Source organism: Antechinus flavipes, chromosome 4 (assembly GCF_016432865.1).
Source record: "Antechinus flavipes isolate AdamAnt ecotype Samford, QLD, Australia chromosome 4, AdamAnt_v2, whole genome shotgun sequence".
Taxonomy (NCBI): Eukaryota; Metazoa; Chordata; class Mammalia; order Dasyuromorphia; family Dasyuridae; genus Antechinus; species Antechinus flavipes.
In genome coordinates this window covers 71,022,499-71,048,766 of record NC_067401.1, presented here as the reverse complement: position 1 = coordinate 71,048,766, position 26,268 = coordinate 71,022,499, and the positions used below count along the sequence as shown (strand labels likewise).

Genomic DNA, 26,268 nt, shown 5'->3' with positions numbered 1-26,268 from the left:
AAATACTTGACTTACTGACTAAAACTTCAGCAGCTGGGTTTTTAAAAGTATATATCAAGCATACGTTCAAAGCTGTCCAGTTTTTTTGTGCTTTTTTCTAAATTTTCCTTTCTATTTTTTTGTTGTCCTTTAAAAATGCTTCCTTGGAAAGGGACCCATATGTGCACGAATGTTTGTGGCAGCCCTCTTTGTAGTGGCCAGAAACTGGAAACTGAGTAGATGCCCATCAATTGGAGAATGGCTGAATAAATTGTGGTATATGAATATTATGGAATATTATTGTTCCGTAAGAAATGACCAACAGTGCCAGAAACCATGTCCTTGGAGACAGGAAACAAAGAAGCCAAGAAGAACGTGACTACGGTTAACAAACACCCTAAATTCCTGAGATAAGATAATGTGTGTCCCAAGAAATCGGTCATCTCCGCCCAGGAACTAGATAACGAGTATGCCCCAGGATGTCAGCCACACCTGTGGTCTGACATTCTTCTCATTGCAACCCCCCCACTCAGAAATCATATAAAACTAGACCCTCTTCATTCAATAAACTGAGACTTTGCTCCACTCAGCTCGTCTCCCTCCTCATTTCTAACCCCATCCCTTTTCAGGCATTAGCCTTACAGGCAATGTCCACCTCGAGACCCACATTTAGATGACTTGCTGGATGGGTTATTTGGCCCCCAAATGTGGGGCCCCGAGGCTGGACATATGCCCGGCAGATTAAGAAGAATTTCATCCGGACCCGCTACGAGACCGCTCCACGGAGAGCCCCGCAACTGAAAGGTGAGTAATCATCTGCCACATTCATGGGGACTAACTTATCTAAAGAACAGGCCTTTATTAAGGACCTTAAGAGTAGCCTTAGAGAAAGAGGAGTAAAAATTAAGAAAAAGGATCTTGTTCGGTTTTTCCTTTTCATTGATGATGTCTGTCCCTGGTTTATTGTCAACGGCCCTGAAATCCACCCTGCTAAGTGGCAAAAGGTGGGATGGGATCTTAATAACAAATTGAAAACCGAAGGGCCCGAATCTGTACCCATTCATGTTCTTTCCTATTGGAATCTGATCAATGACATTGTAGAATGTGCCTCCCTTGATGGGGGTACACGACAGTTACTCATTTCTGCAGAGTCCTGTCTCCGCCCTTTGTGCCGTGCGGCATCCACCCAGTCTCTCCAAAAGACAGGGAAGCCGTCTTCACGACCTCCGTCAGGGATCATTGAGATCCCTTCCGTCAAGTCTATCTACCCCCCATTTCCCAAAGAAGGGACTCCCCCCATAGAAAGCAATCTCGCATACCCCGTCTTCCCCGCCGCCAAACCTAAACTCCCTGTGAAAAATGAAAGTGAAACTCAGGATGCCCTTAGCGCCTCAGACGTTGCTGAATTAGAAAGCGAGGCCGCAGGGTATATTCCACCTCCTTACAGCTTGCCCCTTCTTACCGCCCCGATACTTAACCCCCCTGTCGCCCCGGTCATTGACCTCACCACAGCTAAGCAAGACTTAACTGAAAAAGTAAAAAACCTTCTAAATACCAACGGGTTTAAAAATTCTGAGACGGATATTTTCTGGGACGCTGGAAAATATCCTCTGGATATATGTTATGTGTTATATGTTTGTTTAATGTTGGTCTGTGTGATGTGTGTTCTATGTTCTGTGTGATTTGTCTGTTTTATTAGTTGGAAAAATTTTTTAAATGGAGCTCCATGTTTGTCTGTGTGTGTCGGTGTTAAAAGGTAGCAAGCGTGTAAGAGATAAGGATTCAGCCTCTGTGTTGCAGGTTTAGAGAATATCAAAAAGTTTGAAAACTCTTTCTCTCTCCCTCTCTCTGTCTCTGGCTGACTGCAGCAGCCTGTGAGACAAAGGGAGAAAAGTGAGAGAAAGGAAGAAAGAAAAAAAAAAAAAAAAAGAAATGAAAAAATAGATTGAAAGGGATTTGGAATTTCGGAAAGTTAAAATATGTATATAGAAGACCAGTGTGCTAACATTAAAGGAAAGAAGTTTGAATGGAATATCTAGACATTCTCTGTGAAGGCAGAGAAAAGCACTAAATGGGCTTGGAAGTTCACAGAAACCCCTTTGGATTCTGAAATGGGAAAAGGTGAAACAAACCTCTCTCTGGGGGTGGAGGTCCTGGAAACAGCCCCTAGTCTGTTTTTGCTGATTTAAAAGCTTTGTTAAGTTTTAAGAACAATGATTAAGAAATTTGGGGATTGGTTGTTTGAAAATTTGCTTGTGATTTTAAAACTTTTAACCTGTTGTATTAATTTTGTAAGTACATGGAATTTAGCTATTTTAAACGGACAGAAAAGGTTTTTTTTTTTCCCCTCGAAACAAAGCCTACTAGAGTAAAGAGCAATAAAATTCAAGCTTAGCCTGGCCTAGGCAATAAAAAGCTCTGGAGATAAGACGCTAATAGCTGTTAGAAGAAATGTGGTAGAAGAAAAAAACTTTTAAAAACAGCTGTATTAGTTTGATTCAGTTTGTTACCTTTTGAAATATATTGAGTTATTTGTTAACATAAGTTATACTTCCAGTTCTGCTGGACAGTGGGGGTTTTGTGGAGGTTTGGGTTATTCACTATAGTGTGAATCTTACAGGTTTTTGAAGGGAAAATGTAAGAGGAATGCAGGTGATTTAGGAAGGACTGATTTGTAGGGAAATTAGAGGTTTGCATGGTTTTAGGAAGGTGAAAGACTTTTGGGAGTAGGTGAAGAGGTGGGGGAGGGAGCCATCCACCTCCACTGTCTTCTGCTACTCTACAGTAGCATCAAGAGCATCTGATAGGAAAAGTTCTTTAAGGAGATTGTTCAAATATGTAGCCAGGAAGAAAGAGCAAGTTGGAAATGGGTGAATTTGGGAAGAAACCTGATGTTGGGAAACTGATGGGCTAAATCTTGAAAAGGATCCCCATGTAGAAAATCGAGTGGGGAACCTGAGGGAAGTTTTTTCCAGGGGGCAGGAGTGGGGGAAGGGTGGCCATGTGGAATCCTCTCCTCCCCTTACCCCTCTAGAGTGTGTTACTGCTGTTTTTTTTCTTATCTGATTATGGCCAGTGCAGCAAACTTTGATTTTTTTAAGGGCATGCTTACTTTTAGGTTAATTGATTGAATATTTGGGTTTTTTTTGATACATAAAGGTTTTCTTGGTTAAGAGATATGGTCATAAATGTGATCCATACGTTGGTACGAATATTTCTAAGAGTTTAATTGCTATGTTAAAAAAAAAAAAAAAACTTGAATTCTTTTATGTGGAATTGGGTGTTTTGTATAAGTTTAAATTGATTGTATTGGGTCATCCTGAGGTTATTTAAAGGGCCTCTGAACATAATAGTTTTTTCTTTGTCCTTTTGAAAATGTTTTTGTTATGGACAATATGCAATTTGGGATATTTTTCTATGTATTGGGTATTTTAAAAGCAAAATGATTTGTATGTATAATGTTCACTCATGTAACATCTACCTAGATATGATAATTGTTCTAAGTTGTGAACTTACTGAGACAAAATTTCTTTCTGTTATTACTGTAAAGTTATGATAAATCTTTGTTTAAGATTTATCAGAAATTTAATGACATCTGTTATTGGAGGTAAAAGTTTTGAGGCTTAGAATTAATTAGTTAATGCTATTTGGGAGTTTTAAAGCTCCACCCTCTGACAGTTACTGGGACAATTGATTGATAAGCTGTTAAAACTCAACTGCTTATGTTATGTTATAGTTATGTTCTTGCATTTTTCCTTCTGTAACTGATCTCTCTGATCAGAGCAATGGTCAGTAGAACTGTTAATGCAATTCAATTATGTCATGCCTTGCTATTTTCAGTCTGGTTATATGTAATCATTGCATCCTAAATGCTTGGGCAACTGAGTATTTTGCCTGGTCATCTGTCTGTTACTGGATATTTGTGTTTTGTTTCTTTAATGTTTCTACATAATAAGAGGACAATTAACAGGGGTCTGTGAGACCTCACTGATGTTACAACTTGGGACTGCACCCGTTTACTTGGCCTGTAAAGCAAACTCATCTCTTCACATAGGAAACTGCCAGCCAATTTATTTTGGCCTCCTCATATTTTGCAGCAGTCTGGTGAACTGTGTCTTTCTATCTGAGACTGATCTAATCTTTATTTGCTAGATCTGTGTTTTTGCTCTAGATTTTGGTCAAATTACAGATATTGGCTTCTTCTGGAACCTGGATCAGCTTTGATCAGCTTTGATTGTCACCACGGCACACACCCACTCTGCATGGAATGAGAGCCTCCTATCACTTCACAGCCTGAAGCAGCAGTTTGTACATGAGACCATGGACTGGACCCTGCATCAAGTGTACTTTGGACTGATATAAGGGACTTTGGGAATGGTCGATGACTGACTGTTAAACCTTGCCTGTATCATCTATTACTGTGTGTTTAAGACTTGGGATGGGATTTGTTAAAATTGTGTAATTATTGCTGTTATGTTTGAGGGCTTTTTAGGAAATGCTACTGTATTAGTCTGTTATGTATAGGGATTTTGATTCACTCTCAGAATTTATATGGGGAATGGTCATTTGATAATTCCTTTCCGTGAGAAAAAAAGGGGAGGTAGAGATAGAACATTGGGGAAACTGGTATATATTTTTTCAAAATACCTGAAAGAATGGGAACGCCTAGCTCCTATTCACTTTGCCTTAAGCACTTTTGCCCCACCCCCTATCTCACTAGTTCAGATTGAATTTGGATGCTTTAGTTTTATAATCCCTTATTTTGTTAAAACCTCAACATCAACGAGCCTGGTGCAGCTTTACAATTTTCTACCATGGTTATGAATGACCCCTGGTATCACAGATGGTGGACTCGGTTGAAGTCCCCCTGTGCCGGCTGTGGGTGAGCCAATGACGGGATTATTGTGGCCCCATATTTCAGGAACATCATACCCTCTGGCTGCAGGAACACCCAATGACGGGATTATTGTGGGCCCGTTCTCCAGAAGCACACCCCGGAAGTTTGATGCTGGGGTGCTGGGACGGATGCCGCCCACATAGCCTAAGACAGGGGTCCTGCCTTTTCCTGGCCTTTAAGGTCGGATTATTTGGGTACTGAATATGGACACCGGCCACATAGCCTAAGACAGGCCTCCCACCCATATATAAATAAAAAAGGGGGACATGCCAGAAACCATGTCCTTGGAGACAGGAAACAAAGAAGCCAAGAAGAACGTGACTACGGTTAACAAACACCCTAAATTCCTGAGATAAGATAATGTGTGTCCCAAGAAATCGGTCATCTCCGCCCAGGAACTAGATAACGAGTATGCCCCAGGATGTCAGCCACACATGTGGTCTGACATTCTTCTCATTGCAACCCCCCACTCAGAAATCATATAAAACTAGACCCTCTTCATTCAATAAACTGAGACTTTGCTCCACTCAGCTCGTCTCCCTCCTCATTTCTAACCCCATCCCTTTTCAGGCATTAGCCTTACAGGCAATGTCCACCTCGAGACCCACATTTAGATGACCTGCTGGACGGGTCACAACAGGATGATTTCAGAAAGGCCTGGAGAGACTTACACGAACTGATGCTGAGTGAAACGAGCAGGGCCAAGAGATCATTATATACTTCAACAACAATACTATATGATGATCAACTCTAATGGACTTGGCCATCTTCAGCAATGAGATGAACCAAATCAGTTCCAATGGAGCAGTAATGAACTGAACAAGCTACACTCAGCGAAAGAACTCTGGGAGATGACTAAGAACCATTACATTGAATTCCCAATCCCTATATTTTTGCCTGCCTGCATTTTGGATTTCCTTCACAGGATAATTGTACAATATTTCAGAGTCTGATTCTTTTTGTACAGCAAAATAACGGTTTGGTCATGTATACTTATTGTGTATCTGATTTATACTTTAATATATTTAACATCTACTGGTCATCCTGCCATCTAGGGGAGGGGGAGGGAAGGAGGGGAAAAATTGAAACAAAAGGTTTGGCGATTGTCAATGCTGTAAAATTACCCATGCGTATAACTTGTAAATTAAAAAAAAAAAAACTATTAAAAAAAAAGAAAAACATGATGGGAAAACATTAAAAATAAAAGGAAAGAAACAAGTATTAAAAAATAAAAAATAAAAATGCTCCCTTGATCTTTTATTTTCTTTTTGACAACTCTTTTAATAGTTGCCTTCTCTATCCCAAATCTCTACTGCCAACTAAAAAATGAAGACCTTATAACAAGTAAATATTTCTCAGGGAAAACAAACCTATGTCTTTAACTTATCCAAAAATATACATCCTTACACTCTGAGTGCATTATCCTTTGATCAGCCAGATACTTGACACTTTATCATGAATTCTTTGGAATCACAGCTGGTCATTACTTTTCAAAATTCTTAAGTCTTTCAAAATTATTTTCTATATATTATTGTTACTATTTTGTAAATTGTCCTGGTTCTTCTCATTTCACTCTGTATCAGTTCATATACGTCTACCTAGATTTTTCTAAAAATGCTCCTTTCACCATTTCTTACATTAATATAATGCCATTATATAATATAGCACATTTTGTTTCATCTTTATTCCCCATTTGATGGGCACCAATTTCAATTTTTTGCAACAAGAATAAAAGTTTATATTATAAAATATAAGATATATAAATAAATATAAAATAGTTTTATGCATATGGAATCCTTTTTTATCTCTTTCTTTACTGACTCTCTGGGTATAATTCCAAGTATTTTTAAAGGTGATTGAAATATATTTCACTTGTTTTCTAGCTTCTGCAAATAATTTATTCTTTGGGGGTAAAATCCTTCTTAGTCACATACATTGATGACATGACCATTTTTACTCCAGATATGGAATCATCTGGAAAATTTCCTGAGGCACTAGAGAGTTGTGACTTTTTCCAGATTCACAGGACCAATGTGTATCAAGTTCTCTTAGGATATCAGGTGAATATTGCTAAGTGATCACTATTAGAGAGAGTTTTTATCATCAAAAGTTATGTGTAAATCTGAAATTATGGGTGCAGATTTTTTAAAAGTGGGATAGGGAGAAGGAAACCATACCTGAGAAACTTCCAGACTGTTCTCTGGCCAATTCTGTAAGGTGACATAACTAAACTTTAGCAAAGCCCAATACAAATTCCCTAAGGTAATATTTATGTGAATAAAGGAGAGAAAAAAGTTCCCGTCAGGAATACAATTGAAGTGATTCAAATGTAAGGTATCCTAAAAACAATGAATGAGGCACATATTTCTTGGAACTACTGGTCAATTTATATCCCTCTTTGACATGCCAGTAGCCTTCCTTTCTGACTTTTTGGCTAAGAATAAACCAGATACAATGGCTTGGATTTTTTAGTAATAAGAAGCATTTTTTGCAAAGCAGTACAAAACTCCCCTGCCCTCCATACTTGATGGAAGTAATTTTTTTTTATCTCTGCCCATGGTGGATATCACTCAGGGGCTTTGAGGACAGTTGTAAGGTATGTAAAATTATGTCCAAGCAGGGAGTTTCCTTTTGACTTGGCTGCAGATGTGGCTTCAATCCATTGTTCTCTCCATTGTTCAATTCCCCAACACAACATTCAGGGCAAAGAATATTCACAATAAGCAAACAAAGCTTCACCACCAGGCATCTATTCATCTACCAGGGTGCCTGCATCTATTTTCCTGTTCAAATGGAGATGAACAGCCTCCTGGAGTGGGATCCAAATAGAAAAAAGAAGTTTTCTTCATGTGAGTCTGAGGACAAAAGTACAGAGCTGTCTATAAATCATAATGTCACTAATCTGGAAAGCCTAGAATTTCCTGGAACTCTATTCCAAAGAGTAAACTTTCTCTTTGGTGCTAAATTTACTATGCTCACTCTGCTCTCACTCTCTTGTGCCAGATGCCTCCTTCTGGGAATATGAAAGGTTTTTGTAGTCCTCAGAAATCTGACTCTCTTAGTCAACCCTGTTGCTTACTTGCTAAAAATTGCTGTATTATTCGTGTTAATCTTAATCACTGGGTTTTAAAATAATCCTCCATATTTGATAGCAAGAGTATATATTACCAATAAGATAATTGTTTTTCTATATTGAATATTGGGGTTTATGTGTTTAGATAACATAAATAAATAGCAAGCATTTATTAAGCACCTACCACATGACAAGCATTATGCTAATAGCTTTAAAAATTTCTCCTCACAACCTGAAAACAACCTTGGGAGATAGATCCTATTATTATTCTCATTTTACCAATAAGAAAAGTGAGGCAAACAAAGGTCCAATGATTTGCCTCATGTGGTAAGTGTCTGAAATCAGATTTGATCCTTGGTCTTCCTGACTTCAAGTTCAGACTCTATTATTCCTCCTATCTATGTTTTGAATTAAACTTGGTGCATTCCAATCCCAACACTTTCCACTGTGTTGACTTAAATGAACAGAATTGCCAGAAGCTTCTAGGGAGAAATTTTCCTAAAATTTCTATTTTTTCAAGTCATGTTTTGTGGGAACTTTCAACTTCATCAGAGGTAAATAAAGATATTTGTTGTCATAGATGGGCCTTCCAATATGGTGATGGTCCAAGGAACTCTCTAATTTAGTTTTCTTTTCTCTCTCAAGATGAGTTGCCTCTGTTCTCTGTTCTGAACACCCCTATTCTCCCTCTGTCCCCATGGAAGCTTCTGAGAAGGTCCATGTCTTACATTTGTATAACAGAGGCTTGTTAGAACTGAACCCCAGCATCTACATGGCAGTGAAATCAGAAATAAGAATCTATTCCGATATACAAAGACAAGAATTTATCTACCTCCTCCATAAAACCCATGGTCTTCACCTTCACCTTAAAGTTCCTAATGGAAAATTGTTTCCTCCATTGATAATGATAGTGACAAAGGTAATGTATTTCCTCTACTTTAGGAAATTTTAATGATGGAGGTAAAGACCATGGATTTTGAATATAAAGCCTGGGCCCTTTCTTCCCTTATTAAATAGCAACAGGAAGTGCAACACTAGCTTGTTAGTCAGAAAGACCTGAGTTCAAATAAGGCTTCAGATATTTACCACTTACTAGCTATGTGACCTTGGGAAAGTCATTTAACCCCAATTCCCTTTGGGAAAAAAACTAGCTATCAGGAGTTTAGCTTGAACATAAGATGTATATCTCCTATATTTTTAATATTTAAAGAAGTATATAGATATATTTCTGACCGGGTATCCCTTCTCTCTAAGGAACATAGAGCTTTCTCTGCTCCCAACTTCACTTTCTTGCACAAAACTAAAGTCTCCTTGGGATAGGGGTGTATTTATTCTTGTGTCCCTTTGAGCCACACTTAACAATATCCTTTGCTAAGTGTCTTATCTTCCCATATTAGAACACAAGCTCCTTGAAGACAGTGATTGTTTTTCTTTCTACCTGTATTTCTACTCTATTCTATCCTAGGATAGTGCTGGCATACAGTAATTGCTTAATAAATGCTTGTTGACTTATTCAACAATATTTCTTCTCAGATATAGCAACAGAGCGTGAAAAGGAAAATGGAGTGAAAGTTAGCTTTATTCCATTTCTTACCTTGTCCACTAACTTGCTGTTTAACTAAAAATGAGTCACTTAACTTTTCTGTTCCACAGTTCTATTATTTGTAAAGTAAAAGAACTGATCCAAATTATCATTTAGATCCCTACCAGTCCCATTGATTACTTAGTTTCATGAGCATTATCAAGTACCAACTAGGTACCAGGAATTGTGTACTGAACATTGGTGATAAAAAATAAAAACAAAGCAATTCTATCTCTCAAGGAACTTAGGATCTTGGGGGGAGGGCGATAATAATACAAAAGTGGATAAGCAAATGCAAACTATATACTGGGTAATATCAAAATAATTTTCCAGGAGGATAAGCACTGGCAATTGATGTTTTCTATAGGATTTAGCACTTAAGTCTTGAAGGAAGCTAAGGATTCTAGAAATTTGAGGTGAGAAGCTACTGGATTTGACACATGAGGTCAGCTCTTAAAAGGCACCAAAAGAGCAAATAGAGGTCATATATGGAAAAATGCATAGAATATGTAAGTAAGTAATGTCTGGAAATGTAGGCTGAAGTTGGAGCATAAAAGGCTTTGGATGGTAAACAGAGCAGTTTTTATTTTATGAGAGGCAGTAGGGAGCCATAGGAGTTTACTGAGCAGAGGAATAGCATGGGCAGCAAAACCTGATCTTTAGGATTATTATCTTGGCAAATGTGTGGAGGCTGGATTTCAGATGATGAAAACTTCAGACAATGAACACAATTAGGACACTATTGCAATAGACCACAAAAGAACTGATAAAATCCTGAGGAAGGGCTTAATATTCTATATACTATGACTAGGAGTCAATTCCTCTTCTAAAATGTGCATTTATATTTTTGATGCCTTGCTAGTGATCTGATGCCCAGTCTCATCAATAATGAGACATTATGATCATCATTTTTAAAATATTGAGCAACCACATGTGTCTGATTCTCAACAAAACAGTAATCACAAAATTGCTTTTATTTGCATACAGAGTCAAGCCCATAACCAATAAACTTATAACTGAGATTTTGGAACAAGATGAATTATGGAAAAAGAAAGAAAAAACACAAAAATCCCAGCAGCCCTTAGCCCTACATAATGGATGCCTTTTTACAAACAATTATCCTGAAGTGTTCCATTTCCTAATATAGTTCCTAGAACTGAAAGCAGACCAAATACAGTGATTCCATCCTAACAGATGATACAGTCTTTGGGTGCTACAGACTTCTAAATGTTTGCACTGATGTTTGAAGGCAAGTAGATGAGAGCTCTTTAAACTCTGCTTTCGATGAATTTGTTTTCTCCATTTAAAGGAGACTCACGGGCCATACTTCCTGTTTAAATACAACTCAGGCTTCCCCCCCTGCCTTTGATGCTCAGAAATTCATCTTCCCCATTTTTCGATCAGTGTGCAGTGCATTAAATGGTACGGCAGATGGTGCTTTTTGATGATGTGTTTCTACATGGAGCAACATTTCGCCGTGTATGCTGCATTATCAAAAAATCAAACATGTAATTATGCAAATATGTATGCCTTTATAATAATCAAGTTTTATTGTAAATGGTTGATGCACATCAATTTGATCCTGTAGTGCTGCTTTAAGTGCGGCTTAAGTGGCTTTTCAGCGTGCCCAGAGGCAACACAAATGCATCTCTGGAATATTAATAAAATCCTGAATCTTTGAGACACCAACTGGAATCGTATTGCTTGTACTGATTGAAACTAAATGCTAATCCTTTCCTTTTTTAAAAAAAATCCCCTTTGTTATTTAAAACACTGATATTAGTATGATATGAAGGGCCATTTTATTTTAAATTGTATTTTAATGTAGTTGTTAAAATAATGCCTAATCATACTACATTCAGGCTGCACAATGTAAATTTGATGAGACATGAATCCAATCATTTTGCAACAATGAATGCCAGGATGAGTTTTAAGCAGTCCAGCATTTCTAATTCTATAAAATTCTATAGCCAGTGGGGGTTTGGAGGTTTCACTTTTGGATGCCTGTGCCCATCCTTTGTGGGGATATGTACAGCAAATGCTTGTTCTAGAAACAATTGACTGCTTTGGGGGAAAAAATAAAGGATCCTCTAAGTTGAATGCCTGGGGGTGTTTCCAAGCAGGATCATACCATCCATTGCCAGTAGAACTTAACAGTGAACCCAGAGTTTTAGGCATTGATATATAATGGTGCCCATCTCCCCAAACACACAAGCTTTTGCACATTCTGCTGTGGTAAGCTAAACAGATGGACTGTGGATCCTGATAATCCATGATTGTAAATTATTTTCTGTCTGTTCTTCCTGGAGAGAAATAAAGGATGAGAAAGACAGAATACAAAAGGGGACATCCAAGGGGTTTTAGAGAGGAGGAACCAGCAACATCATCCTCATGTTTTATTTCTAGTTCCTTTATGCTAGGTGCTTCCTAGAATTCTTGGTTTTGCCATCATTGTCTTGTCAATGATTTCCACTCTCTCAAAAAGAAGAGTTGTGTTTTTTTTTTCCCTAGCTCACAATTTGCTTTTTCCTTTCCTAGAATCCTCTTAACAGAACCCATTTCCTTCTTCTACCTGTATTACTTTATTTATTTTCTGCTTTTCTTTTCACCTTTTTCTTCCTGTTCTGCAACCAAGTCCTCTTCATATTCTACTTTCTAATATGATTTATTTTTTCTACTCTGTTATCTTTATATCTTTATATTTCTTCTTCCTTTCCTTCCCTTTCCTGTCCCTGGCCTGAAAAGTGCTCTTTATAGACCTAACTCATTGTCTTACCTTCTCTTTTGTCAACACCTTAATTCTTATCACTTTGGGGATGAGCTGTTCTGCACCTCCATCTTTCTGATGCAGGGATGTGCAAATAAATGTTTAACAATCACATACCCAAGGGAAAAAAATATACACATGATACACTTTTTGTTTTGATTTGATAAGTATTTCTCCCATCATTTTCTTATGGCTAGGCAATCAACAAAATAATCAATCAAATTCCTGTATGTAGCACTTACCAATTTCTGAAACGTACACTGAAAATTTAAGCTAATTCCAGCATACTTTGTCTTTATACCACTTTTTTACTTGAATAATACATAAATTGTATTTAATTGACATAGAGTTGCATAAAGTATATCTGATATACTTCCTTTTTATTAAAGTTTTTTTATTTTTCAAAACATAAGTGTGGACAATTCTTTAACATTAGCCCTTGTAAAATCTGTGTTCCAATTCCCCCCACCTTTCCCCACACCCTCCCCTAGATGGCAGGTATATGTTAATATATATGTTAAACATTATACCATTAAAAAAAGTGTTCTATCATCTTGAGGTTTGCAGAGCTCCACTTAACATGCCTCTGTGGAATGAATTAAGTATCAAAGTTTTCATAATTTTTTCTTCCAGGTCTTTCTTTCAACACATATTGTAATCAATTTCTAATGATATAAATATCCAAGACAACAATGATTAAAGTTTATTGAGCACTTTATTGAGTATTAATGACTTAGAAAAGCCTGGGTTCAAATCCTAACAGACATTTGTAAGAGTTTTCATAGGTTGTCTAGAATTACAATTTTCCATTATTTCCCCTGCCTCCTCCCACTTTACAACTCTCCAATCATTGTCTTAGTGTTAAACCTTGTGAACTATATGGTCTAGAAAAATTACATAGAAATGCTTATTAAAGAATGGGACTTCAACTAGAACAGGACAACTAGGGATTTTACCTAGGATACAAATTTTAGAGACAACTTATAGTAGTCCTTCAGCAACTAACTGGAACAACAGACCTTAGCAGCTGATTATCAGGAATAATTAGTCAAAATGAATCTCCTGATAGGGAGCTGGTATAAACACACTTTTAAATATATAGATATAGATAAATAGATAGATAGATAGATAGATAGATAGATAGATAGATAGATGGGAAGGAAAAAAGGAAGGAAGGAAGGAAGGAAGGAAAGAAGGAAGGAAGGAAGGAAGGAAGGAAGGAAGGAGGGGAGGGAAGAAGGAGGGAGGGAGGAAGGGAGGGAGGAAAGAAAGAGAAAGATGGTAGATCAATAAATATAGATATATGTATGTAGATAGCTAGATAGATATGCCACTATTTTAATGCTTTTCCTCCTCAGAGTTAGGATTGTTATTGTACAGTCATGCTGATCTTCATGACCCCATTTGGGGTTTTTTTTGCAAAGCTACTGGAGCAGTTTGCTATTTCTTTCTAAATCACATTGCAGTTTAGGAAACTAAGACAGATATGGTTAAGTGACTTGATCAAGGTCATATAGCTAATAAGTGTATAAGGACTGATTTAAACTCAGGTATTCCTGACTTCAGGCCCAGTATTTTATTCACTTTACCATCTAGTTGCCTTAGAATGTTAGGGGCTGGTTGCTATGATGGTCTCACCTCTGGGAATCCTGAGAAGGATGATGTTAGTCTTAAAGATGGCATTAAGGGATGTGATGGTTCCATTGAATGGATCATGTGTGGTTCAAAACCAGATGGGGGATGAAGATACAGTCTCAGAAAAGGGAATTGGGACAATATTTACCACTACTGGACGACCACTGGCAGGGAGATTAAAAGAATTGGCAGAGGTTTCTTTTTTAGCTGTTGGAGGAGTAGGAAGAGCTCCTTCTTTTTGTAGTTCCTTCTTTTTTTCTTTTCTTTTCCTCTGGTTACCTGGGATCTTCCTTATTTCACATTAAACTTCATAATCACTTTGTTGAAAGATTTCACTACAGCTATCTCTGCAGCTTGCCTTATAGCAAAGTCGATAAAAGTACACTGCTGCCTCTATACAACTGTTATCCTCGAGATCTCACCAAACCAGGTAAAAATGATTTCTGAGATCAGTCTCCTTGACTTTATCTTCTAGGCAACAACATATAGTGTGGCAAAGATCTTATCATCAGATGGATCTAGACAAGGGATTATTGAAGTCTGTTTTAGAAGCTTATCTGAAATGATCAAAGGATATGAACAATTTTCAGATAAAGCAATTAAAGCCATCTAGAGTCATAAAATGCTCTCAGTCACTACTGATTGGAGAGATGCAAATTAAAACAATTCTGAGGTACTACCTCACACCTATTCAATTGGCCAAGAAGATAGGAAAAATAATAGTAGATGATGGAGGGATATAGGAAAACTGGGACATTATTGCATTGTTGGTAGAGTAGTGAACTGATCCAACCATTCTGGAAAGTTATTTGGAACTAAACCCAGGGAGCTATAAAACTCTGAATATTTTTTGACTTAGTTGTGTCATTACTGGGTCTATATCCCAAAGATATCATAAAAGAGGGTAAAGGACTCACATGTGTAAAAATGTTTTTAGCAGCTCTTTTTGTGATAGCAAGGAATTAAAAATGAAATGGATGCCCATCAATTGGGGAATGGCTGAATAACTTATGGTATATGAATGAAATGGAATATTTTTGTTTGTAAGAAATGATGAGCAAGATGATTTCAGAAAAGCCTGGAAAGACTTATATGAACTGATGCTGAGTGAGGTGAGCAGAACAAGGAAAACATGTACATAATAACAGTAAGATTGTATGAGGATTAATTATGATAGATTTAGCTCTTCTCAATGATCTGGTGATCCAATATTCCAGTAGACTTAAGTTGGAAAATGCCATCCATGTGCAGGGTGAGAACTATAGAGACTGAATATGCAGATTGAAAAATACTGTTTTCATCTTTTTTGTTTGTTTGCTTGCTTTTTCTTTCTCGTTTTTCCCTTTTGTTCTGATTTTTCTTTCATAACATGACAAATATGGAAATATATTTAAAATGATTGTACATGTATAACCTATATCAGATTGCTTGCTGTTTTGGGGATGGGGAAAAATAAGGGAAAGAAGGAAAAAAATGTTTGAAACTCAAAATCTTACCAAAAAATCAATTTTGAAAACTATTTTTACATGTAATTGGAAAAATAAAATACTCTTGAAAAAAAGAAGCTTGTCTGCCACAAGATCATTTAATACAATATTAGAGGTTTTTAATATTCTAATCTAATCTAATGTTTAATGTTTTAATCAGCAAGTGGATCATCAGAGTCCATAGACTTCTCATATCTATACTGATACACATTTCCTCTTTTATTTTCTTCTTTCACCCAGAAAGAACATTTTGATTCCATTTTCTATAAGGTGCAGTCAGAGCAAATCTAAGAAGTGTATCTTTGGTAGCCATAAGATTCCCAAGAACACCAACTGACTGATTTCCACCAGAGTTAGAAATCTTTTGCTCAATATTCTGGGTGCACTATCTTTGTTCACATCAGACTTAGTCATGTCATCTTTAAGGAACAGTCCTGAATCACAGCCTTGAATAGGTAAGCCATATACCAAGGTCCAAAAGGTAGTCTTGACAAACATTTTTTAGATTGTGACAGATGTGACACACTTCAGCCTTCTTGAAATACATGCAAAATTGGGGCACTAGTGGGACACTGTCAATAGACTGGCACAAATTTTTCATTCCTTTCCATACTTTTCTTTGGTCATCTAATTATAGGTATTTTCTCCAAGGCAAGTCGGACACAGAATACAGAAATGACCATCATCCTACTTCTGTCTGTTGTAGGTGCTGAAGGCCAGAGATATTGCCATCTTGAAACTGACAGTGACCACATCCTGCTGGAAGAAGGATCCAAGCACTACTTGAAGATCGGGACTGCTGCAATCCCAGCAGCTCATGGAGTAAACAGCAATGATCTTGCTTCCTTCTGGCCATAGAGACACCTCATTCCACACCCACTTCTTCCTCCCAGCATTCTAGAGTGTTGCTCTGGCAACGTGTTTCCTTGGATACTGTGCTCAGGATGGTGGGAGAGTCTCTTTTGTATCCTTCTAGGTCTCAGCCTAGGAAGATAGAAAGGGACAGAGATCCTATATGGTGATGCTGATTTGGATAAAGTAAACCCGAGGGAAGAACCATGGACCAAATGGTGGAGAGGTCAGAGCATTATTAACAACAGCTTTAGGCAGTGGGTACAGAGCTAACCAGCCCACTAATGGTAAGCATCTTACAAGAGGGTGGTTTTTATTAACCAAGTGCAAAAATTCCTACTTATTGGCTCTCCTAATTTTTATTGTATGAAAATTCTATAGGTTTTGAAGATTTCCTTAGTTACCCATATATGTCAAAACATACAGGAATCAAAGGGCTATTTTACCCAGGAGTTTTAATCCTGCAGGTAAATCTCATGTAATCATAGGAACAAAGGCAAGTGAGTCATTTTCTTTGCCCTCTTTGATCTAGCTAGGTAGAATTCATTGTTGCATTTGAGGTTCATGTTGTGGCTTTTCTCAGACTACTCAATCTATGTCAGAAAAATCAATAGCATTACTGTCCCCTGATTGCTCTTAATATGTAAATAGAAAGCAACATTTTTACATTTACTTTCAAATCTTCTGACATTTTAAACTCTGTTTAGGGGTAAGAACATACAAATAATATCAGGGGCTTTCTCTTTTATATTTATTAATGGAGATGTAAAATGATCCAAGGCTCAGACTTTTGATAAGTTTCCCAGAAGAAATTGTTTCTGCCTCAGAGATGATTATAAATGCAATTCACCTAGGTCTTATGGGTGACAAAGCTTTAATTAGCAGGACATTGTTTCCTAATGTGATTTCACAGTGGGAAAAACAGGAATGCAGATCAAAATATACTTTTACAAATGCCAATTTTAATTGCATTATTGATGGTTTGTAGATTTCTGAGTATTCTATGTACCTTCCCATGTAATAGTGTTCTACCTGAAGAATGAAGTGTGAAACATTAATAATAAAAAGATGGCATGTTTTGCCTAATAAAACACCTTTCAATCAGAGGAGAAAATATTTGTGGTATATACTGTCTCATTCATTGTTGACCCCATGCATTCAATGTTCACTTTATAACATCAAATGCTCCATAAAAATAGTAATGCTTAGTAATTCTCTACTGCTTGTTTCCCTTGAAATTTTTTTTATTAGAGCTGCATCAAAAGGCAAGTCATTGCCTGCTTGCTATCAAACCCCTTGAGATAAAAATTTCGCCTCACTCTTCTTCTTTGGTTGCAGTAGCAATCAACTTTCCCCTTTGTACTTTTGAGTCCTTTTACAGTTTAATAGTTATGAAAGGTATCCTCTCATTTTCACTTTTTTTTTTGTTCTTTTGCTCAGAAAATAAATCTGCAAAAACATTTATCTTCCGGTTCTGTTCTTTAAGCAACAAATCAGTGCACCAAATCACCATACTTCATAGATATAATATCACAGGATGCTAGCAGATATTAACTTATTCATCCATGCTTAGTGTTTTGCTCACTTTTTGTTCAGATGTGATTCCTAAGGCAGAGTGAGGTTAAACAGTTTCTCCAAGGTTAGTCAACAAATCAGTTGGAGACTGAATCCAAACCTAATAATCTGGCTTCTCAGTTTATAGCCCTAATGAACAGCTCTGAGGAAAATAAGAGCCCCTGCCCTTCTCCAAAATATTTTATTTTTAATGTTCTCTCTCTGTGTGTCTCTTTCTCACTGTCTCTTGCTCTTTGACTCTCCCTCTCTCTGTCTTTCTGTCTCTCTCTGTATCTTTCTATCTCCCTGTCTCTGTCTCTCTCTTTATGTCTCTATCTCTGCCTCTTCTCTGTCTCTCTCTGTCTCTCTGTCTCTTTCTGTCTCTGTCTCTCTCTGTCTTTGTCTCTGTTTCTCTCTGTCTCTCTGTCTCTCTGTCTCTCTCTGTCTCTCTATCTCTCTCTCTGTCTCTCTCTCTGTCTCTCTCTCTCTCTCTCTCTCTCTCTCTCTCTCTCTCTCTCTCTGTCTCTCTCTTTGTTTTTGTCTCTGTCTGTGCTCTCTCAAGGGAGTTAACATAATAGATATCTGTGCTCTTCTTATTGGAAAAGGAATTGAAACAGCAATGATATTGTTTCAACAATGACAGTTTTAATTTTAAAATGTAGCCTCGCTGCTCTAAATGAAGTGATTATTTGGACAACGAATCTTCACTCCATTATGGCTCTGTTGGGTCCTTGCCTTTTCAGCAAGGCATGTTTGTGTAAATTTTGATATTTGCCTCTCACTGGAAAAGGGAGATATTTTATATTTTAATAATACTTGTGATTTGTTTTTTGTGCTTTGGATAAGCCAAGTATTCTGTATTTTTGTTTTCCCACTTTTTCAGCTTTTTAAAACTCTCCTTTCTGAGAGAAAAGAATCTCTCTTCCTGGTCACTATAAGTTTTATGACTTTTCCTTCCCATTTCTTGTTAATTGCTTCTTAATTTCTTATTGATCTACAAGGTAAAGGAGGATTGTTTGATTCGCTGACTTGGGCTAGCAAGATTTCAATGGCAAATTAAATAAGTTGACCAAACTTATTTGGCTAGAAATTGGACGGTTAAGCCTTAATGAATATATAAAACAAAGGGATATACAATATCAATGCCTAGGAGACTCCAGAAGGGTAGAGCCCCACATGATCACCAAGTAAATGCACACAAATAAGGTGGGGAAGAGAGAAAAGAAGAGAATAAACATTAAATGCCTACTATGTGCCAGATGTTATGCTAAATACTTTACTGACATTATCTCTTTAGATTCTCATAAAAATCATGGAATTTATGTTAAATATTATATTATAATACAAAATGTATAGATGAGGAAACTGAAGCACTTCTACCAGGCCTTCAAAAAAGTTAATAGCAATGATTGTGCGACTTGTTCATATAATTCCTCTTATCTCTGGTTTTAATTCATTAGCCTTTGTCTTATCCTCATTGAGCCAAGGTTTTCCTACTGTTTCCTGCTTCTGTGGTATTCATTTCAAGTACATCTGCTCTCTTTTGGCTGTTTAGTAGCTGCTTTTGAGCCTCTGTCTCCAGTTTCAATGTAATTCTCTCTATTAGCTAGAAGAGGCAGTATGGTATAGGGGGGAAACCTAATGGGTATATAAAATGGGGATAATCATAATGCTTCTCACAGTGGGCTCTATGAGGATTAAATTAAGATAATGTGTTCAAGGTGCTAAGGGAATGGAAACTATTTTTGTAATTGATAAGACTTGTTACACTTAATTTCAGAAAGCAGGATTAAGAGAAAAGTTAGATATTCCAAAGAAGAAAATGTAGCCTTAATGTGAAGAAAAGCAGTCTAATAATTAGACCTATTCATGATGGAATGTACTCGATGCAGTGAGTTTCTCCCTTTAGATAATCTTTGAGCAAAGATTGAATTATAGCTTATCCAGTAGATTGTAATTGATATTACTGGTATTCTATGATTCAAGAGGCAGTTAGGTAGAGCGGTAGATAAAATATCTGGTCTGCAGTCAGAAAGGCTTTACTTCAAATCCAGCTTCAGATACTAATTTGCTGTATTATTCTGGGCAACTCACCTAACTTTGATTTACCTCAGTTTCCTCATCTATTAAACAGGGGTAATAATAACACATATCCCAGAGATTGTTTTAAAGATCAAAGGAGATAATTCTAAAACATTTAGCAATAAAAGCTATATAAATGTTAGCTATTCAATAGGCTTAATCCCACTGACATGCCCCCATCAGAGAGCAGAATTCAGGAACTCAGGCCCAGAGAGTGAGAAGCAATATTCAGGAATTAGGTCAAGGGAATATAGAATTAGGTACTGAAGTCAAAAACAGTGAGCAACAACAGGTCTCTCAGAAATAGATCATTTCTAATGTATATTAACACATAAATAGTAGAAACGGGAATATCTGGATGAAGTAGTAGCAACAATAGATGCCACTCACTACATCTTAAGATGCAAAGTAAGGGAGGGAAAAATCAGTTTTGACACAACATGATTAAAGTTTCATCAACCTACCTATTAAATTGATTCATTGACTCAAATATGGTAGAAAGAATAGTAAAGTGAAAACCAGAAGACTTCAATTCTAGAGGTGATTCTATGGTTGACTACAACCTCAGAAAAGTTCCTTATTTTCTCTATCCCTCAATTTATCAATCTGAAAAAATTCATATCTTCCTTAACATTAATTACATTTGTCAGGGAAAATAAGAGAAAATTTGAAGAAAAAAAATTAAATGTTATTTTATGGGAGTTTTTTTTAATATTCTAAATATACAAGTAAGTTTTCAGAGGGAGTTTGCAATTCTCAAATGTCTTAATGACTTTTCAGGAGATACATCACTGTCCAATACAAAGAGTTTTTTCTTATCTTTTCATACTTGACTTTTTTCATATGTGATAAATTTTTTATTATTCTTTTGAAAATACAATTTCAAGAAATTATATAGCCATTTTTTTTGTTGAAGGCCTGAATTTTCAAATAAACTATAACAAAAGTAATAACAATTAACATATCTATAGCATTTTAAGGTTTACAAAGATTTTCTCCATTATGCACATTTTACAAATAAAAAAAAATGATGCTAAAGAATGTAAGTGAAAAATCTAATTAACAACATGACCTGAATCTATATATCTATATGTATATATGTGTGTATATGTATGCAAATAATTATGTGTATTATATATATGTGTGTGTGAATATATAGATATAAATATGTGACTGGGTCTCCCTATCTCTCCCAAGCTGACAATGCAGCAGTCCCTCATGCCTGATATTACTTCTCATTGGCTCTGGACCTCTGGCCTGTTTAGTTTTATGATTTGGGTCTATTCACCTTCCTTAGATAGCCTGGTGATCTTGGGAACACATTGGTTTGTTGTTGGACTCAGTACAGACACCTAATCAGTTTTAACCCTACCAAAGCCCAGACCACTCCCCAAGGAAGTGATTGCAAGGTTGTGTTACCCTGCCTTGCCTAAACTTATCATTCCACTAGATAATGCATTCATTCACTTATAAGCTCATTTATTCAATAGGCATTTATAAGTAGCAAGAAACATTTATTAACTATTAATATCAAGAGAATCAATGTGGGATAATGGATAAAGAGATGACTTTTATCAGCATTCAATCATGAAGATGAATTCAAATCTTGTTTCTGACAGACAAAAAAAGAAACAACTAAGTGCCTGAAAATAGTTCTGATAGACTTTCTTTTATAGAGGAAATGCTGATCTGCAGTGGTAAAGGAAGTTTTCACAGTTATAGTTCCCCACATGGATGAAATCACAGGACTGAATCAAGAAAACAAAAGCTAAACAAACAAAACACTGTTGTTGTCTCACTTCTTTCTTACTAGGGAGGTGAATATTACTCTGTGACTATATAGAAAGATAGGTCAAATGGCTCTAGTTTCTAATCTTTGCAAGTAGCATGTCCAGTAAAATGAGAATTTGGAGACTCTGAGACAACTGCCATTTTGAAACACTAGGTGAGAATGCTCTCTTCTAACAGGGACAAAGAGCATTGACATATGAAAGAGGTAAGGTTAGTCAGAAGTGACAATCCACTGTTAAATAATTAAATTGTTTTAGCTGTTAACTGTAAGTGAATGTTGTTTTTAATTGCACTTTAATAATGCCATGCCCTTTATAACCAAAATTAATGTTTTCTGTCACTCTGTTTTTGAAGTATGTGTCAGTTTAATTAAACTATTAATGGTAGACAGATTTTTAAGTACTTTATATTCTTCATTAAATTGTATCTGTTCAACAAGCATAAACAGGAAAATAGAGGCAGTTAGGAGCAGATTCACGTTCTGCCTGATAAATCATTCATCATCAGATAAGATGATGAGGCAAGCTTGTTTGGGTGTTTGTTCCCGATGATAAACAAATCCACTTTTATGTTATAATATTCATTGAGCTCATTGACAAATAAATATATCTCTTCTTAAAAAAAATACAATGGAAAGGTTTGGCTGACTTTAATAAATGACTAAAAGGCAAGAAAACTGGAGCTGAAAGGGTGATGAGTGCATTAGTCCATTTAGTGGATGGACTTTATTTGTGCCATTTAATTCATGGCAATTTCATGAAAGTGTCTTTCTGAGCTGTATTTTCTCTTGTCCCCACTTCAAGACTGATATAGAATTGTAATTAGAGAGCCTACAAAAGGTATCAAGCCAACCAGATTAAAATAACAATTTGTTTTTATTGCCAGAAATGATATTTTGTAAAGTAAACCCTATGTGCATCCTGAGTCTTGGTTACTTTTTATTTGAGAAAATCAATTCATTCTCAGTGAAAGATTAAGCAGAAAGATTTCTTTCCTGCTCATTCACTTGATGGTATATGCAAATGAAAAGAGAACCCTAAGCTGTGACAGTTGTCCTGAGTCTAAATAGCCAGAGATGGAGCATAGTATAATGGAGACAAGGATGGCCTTCCTTTGTGTGGCAGATCAATCAATAACTGCTCATGTGATCTTGTTCACCATAATGTTAGCAATGAAACCCTTGTGGGAAGTGACAACAGCAGAGAAACATTTGGTCACAGAGTGTGTTGTCACAATCACAACTGGCACTAGAGTAATTAGACTGGTTCTTGTGCCCTTCTTTCACAAATTGTGGTAATGCTTCTAAATAGAGCATTGGTTTCTTTCATCTACTATATTATCACATTGTTAGAAATTCTTCCCCAGTGGTGTGCATAACCACTAAAAGGGAACAAATGACTTACAATCATGCTCTTTCTTGACAAATGTATGCGTGCATATACATGTATGAAGAAGTCAACTGACCTATATTATCATTCATTTTAAATGTGATATTTGGTGAGTATACCTTAGTGCCCCTTAAAAAAGAATGAATATATTTTCAAGTAATAAAAATGTTCAAGAAAAAAGCTTTTGATTTTTAAATGCCAATTATTATTATTAAATACATCTTATGATAGTTTTCTAGCAGATTTAACATTTTAAAAATGTGGGTTTTATTCCTTGGTCTGATGGTTAGCAAAAATTTAGTCAATACAGATTTGCTTGGGACACATGGAATAAAATTTCTTGAAATGAACACATAAGCTACAAGAATGACAAGAAAAGGAAGAACAATTAACAGATTAATGAACCTGTATTTTGTTTATGCCTCTGAAGCAAAGGATAATCATGTATTCACTGGAGGAAAAGCTGACACCTTGATTGCAGGTGCCATGGTTTTCAAGTGTTTCTGATTCTAGTTCCTTACTATAAAATGCAATAAATGAAAAATTCAAGCACTTCCTGAACAAATAATTGTAATAATAGCTACCATTTGTGTAGCAATGTAAGGTTCCTGAAGTACTTCATATATGTTAATTTATTGAAGATCCTAATAATCCTAATAGTTAGGTGCTATTATTATCTTCTTTTCAAAAATAAAGAAGCTGAGACAGAGAAGTTAAATTACTTTTGAGGGGGTCACACATTTAATAAGTGTTTGAGGCAGATTTTGAACTTAGGCACACTTGGCCCCAATTCTCACACATCCATTGTGCTATTTGGCTTCCTTCTAGAATTTAAAGGCATTTCAGAATTATGAAATCTCAGAAGGGGTTAAAATAATGACTTCAGTTGTCATGTAAACTAATTCTTGCTTGAAAAGGGAATCTATTCTAGCAAGTGAATTCCTAACAAAAAAGTTATACAAATTTCACTAAAAAATTTATCTGGTATATAGCAACAACAAGGTTATGTAATGATCAACTGTGTTGAACTTGGATCTTTTCAACAATGAGGTGATGTGAAGCAATTCTAATAAATTTGTGATGAAAAGCACCATCCACATCCAGAGAACTATGAACACTGAATATACATCAAATCATAATATTTTCATCTGTTTTGTTTGTTCATCCATTTGTTTATTTTCTAGTGTTTTTTTTCTTTCTCATGATTTAGTAAAACCAATAAGAAATTAGTTGCATTTGCCTTATGTGGGTTAAAATAAAAGCCATGGCTATGGTAAATAAAATCAGCAAAAAGATGAGAGAAGTCTAATTCCTCAAATTTAGTCATTTTTTGGATATTGAAAGAAAAGGAAAGGGAGGTATCAAGGATCACAATGAGTCTTAAAGTATAACTATTGATAGATGATATAATCAAAAAGCTTTAGACTAAAAGGGAAGAGGTAAGAGAATGCCTATGCATATCTATGTATATGTATGTGTGTATATACATTTATTTGTATGTATGTATGTTTGTATATATAGTTTCTGTATGAGTGTGTGTATGTATCTGCTAGGCTGGATATCATGAAAAGAAGTTATGGTGAAAGAATAGTAGTTGAGGCACTATGAAATTCAAATCCAATTCTCCTCCCTACTTTCCTATTTTGATGAAAAAGAATATGTAATAAGTTGTTACTGGACAGGCACATAAAGAATAAATTCAGTAAAGAATAGATCTTTTGGAACTTCCCTATATCCTTGAATGATAGCATTATGACCAATGTCTTTGATCTACATTCTTTATTTAAAAAACATCACACTTCTAGTCATTCAGATTCACAAGCCTCCTTACTCTTCACTCTTCTTCACCTGCAGATCCAGAATACTCCTCCGTGAAACTTTTCATGATCCCCTCAATTGCTAGTGCACAGTGAAATGAAATCTCCTCAAGAGGCTTGTGTATATACATATATATGCATATATATGTATACATAAACAGGCATGTGTGTATATGTGTGTGTGTATATGTATATATATATATGTGTATATATATATATATATATATATATATATATATATACATCATGTTAATTATATAGAACATATATTAGTTCCATTTATATGGCTACATGCTGTTTCCCCTTAGAGAATGTAAGTTTCTCAAGGTCAGGGACTGTTTCATTTCTGTAGGAATATTGGTAGGTATCATTGTAAAGAACAGATTTGACAGGCTAATATTTGATCTTCTTTATTCTTGATTAGTACTTTGTGGTGTGACCATTTTGGTCACTGACCTCCCTGCCTTCCTCTTTTTGCTGGGGATTTAATCAGCCATAATCTTTTGCAATAATTAGCTAATTTTAAGCTAGGATAACATAGCTATGGGGTTCATATTCTTTATCATTTTATGGAGTTGATAGCAGATGAAAATTTATTAATATAGTCTGATATTAGTAAAATCTCCAGTATTTGAACATACCTTTGGTTCTTCTAATTTTAATTTTGAGCATTTTCACTTAAACCTAGGCTTTTTTCATTCTTCCTTTTCTCAGAGTAGATTAAGTATACAGTATAAGCCTTCATAACTGGGTCTGAGGTTTCTTTATATATGAAGCAAAATTAGCATGCAGCTAATGTTTAAATTAAATTAACAGTACTTTTTACTAGATATGTACATAGAGAAGAAATTAAGGAAAGAATAGATCTTTTGGAATTTTTTCTCAATCATTGAAAGACACTATTATATAGAAGTTTCAATTTGAGTTCTTTATTTCAAGAATCTTTCATAAACTCAATGACCTACTTTGACCTTTTTTTTTCTTTGCTAAAATTAATCTATTTTTCTTTTTCTCTCTGATTTTGTCCATGAATACTGTTTCATCACTTCTATCCATCTCAGCTCATTAAAGCCATGGGCAAGATGGAAAGTAATCACCTATTTTCCTGCCATTGGTGTTCAATTCAATTCAATTCTTGTTCCTTCTTCTCAGTCTATTTTCTTACTATGTAAATTTTTTTATATAATAATAGGTTTTTATTTTTCAAAACACATGCAAAGATAGTTTTCAACATTTACCCTTGCAAAACCTTATATTCCAAATTTTTCTCCCTCTCCCTACTTCCCTGCCTCACCTAGACAATCCAATATGTTAAACATATGCAATTATTCTAAACATGTTTCCACATTTATTGTTCTGCATAA

The 26,268-nt window shown here is 35.8% G+C and overlaps 1 pseudogene; it reads right to left on the bottom strand.

Moving 5' to 3' along the window:
• Window positions 1-15,557: 15,557 nt before the first annotated feature.
• On the bottom strand, window positions 15,558-16,553 carry LOC127561263 (pre-mRNA-splicing factor RBM22-like; annotated as a pseudogene).
• Window positions 16,554-26,268: the final 9,715 nt, after the last annotated feature.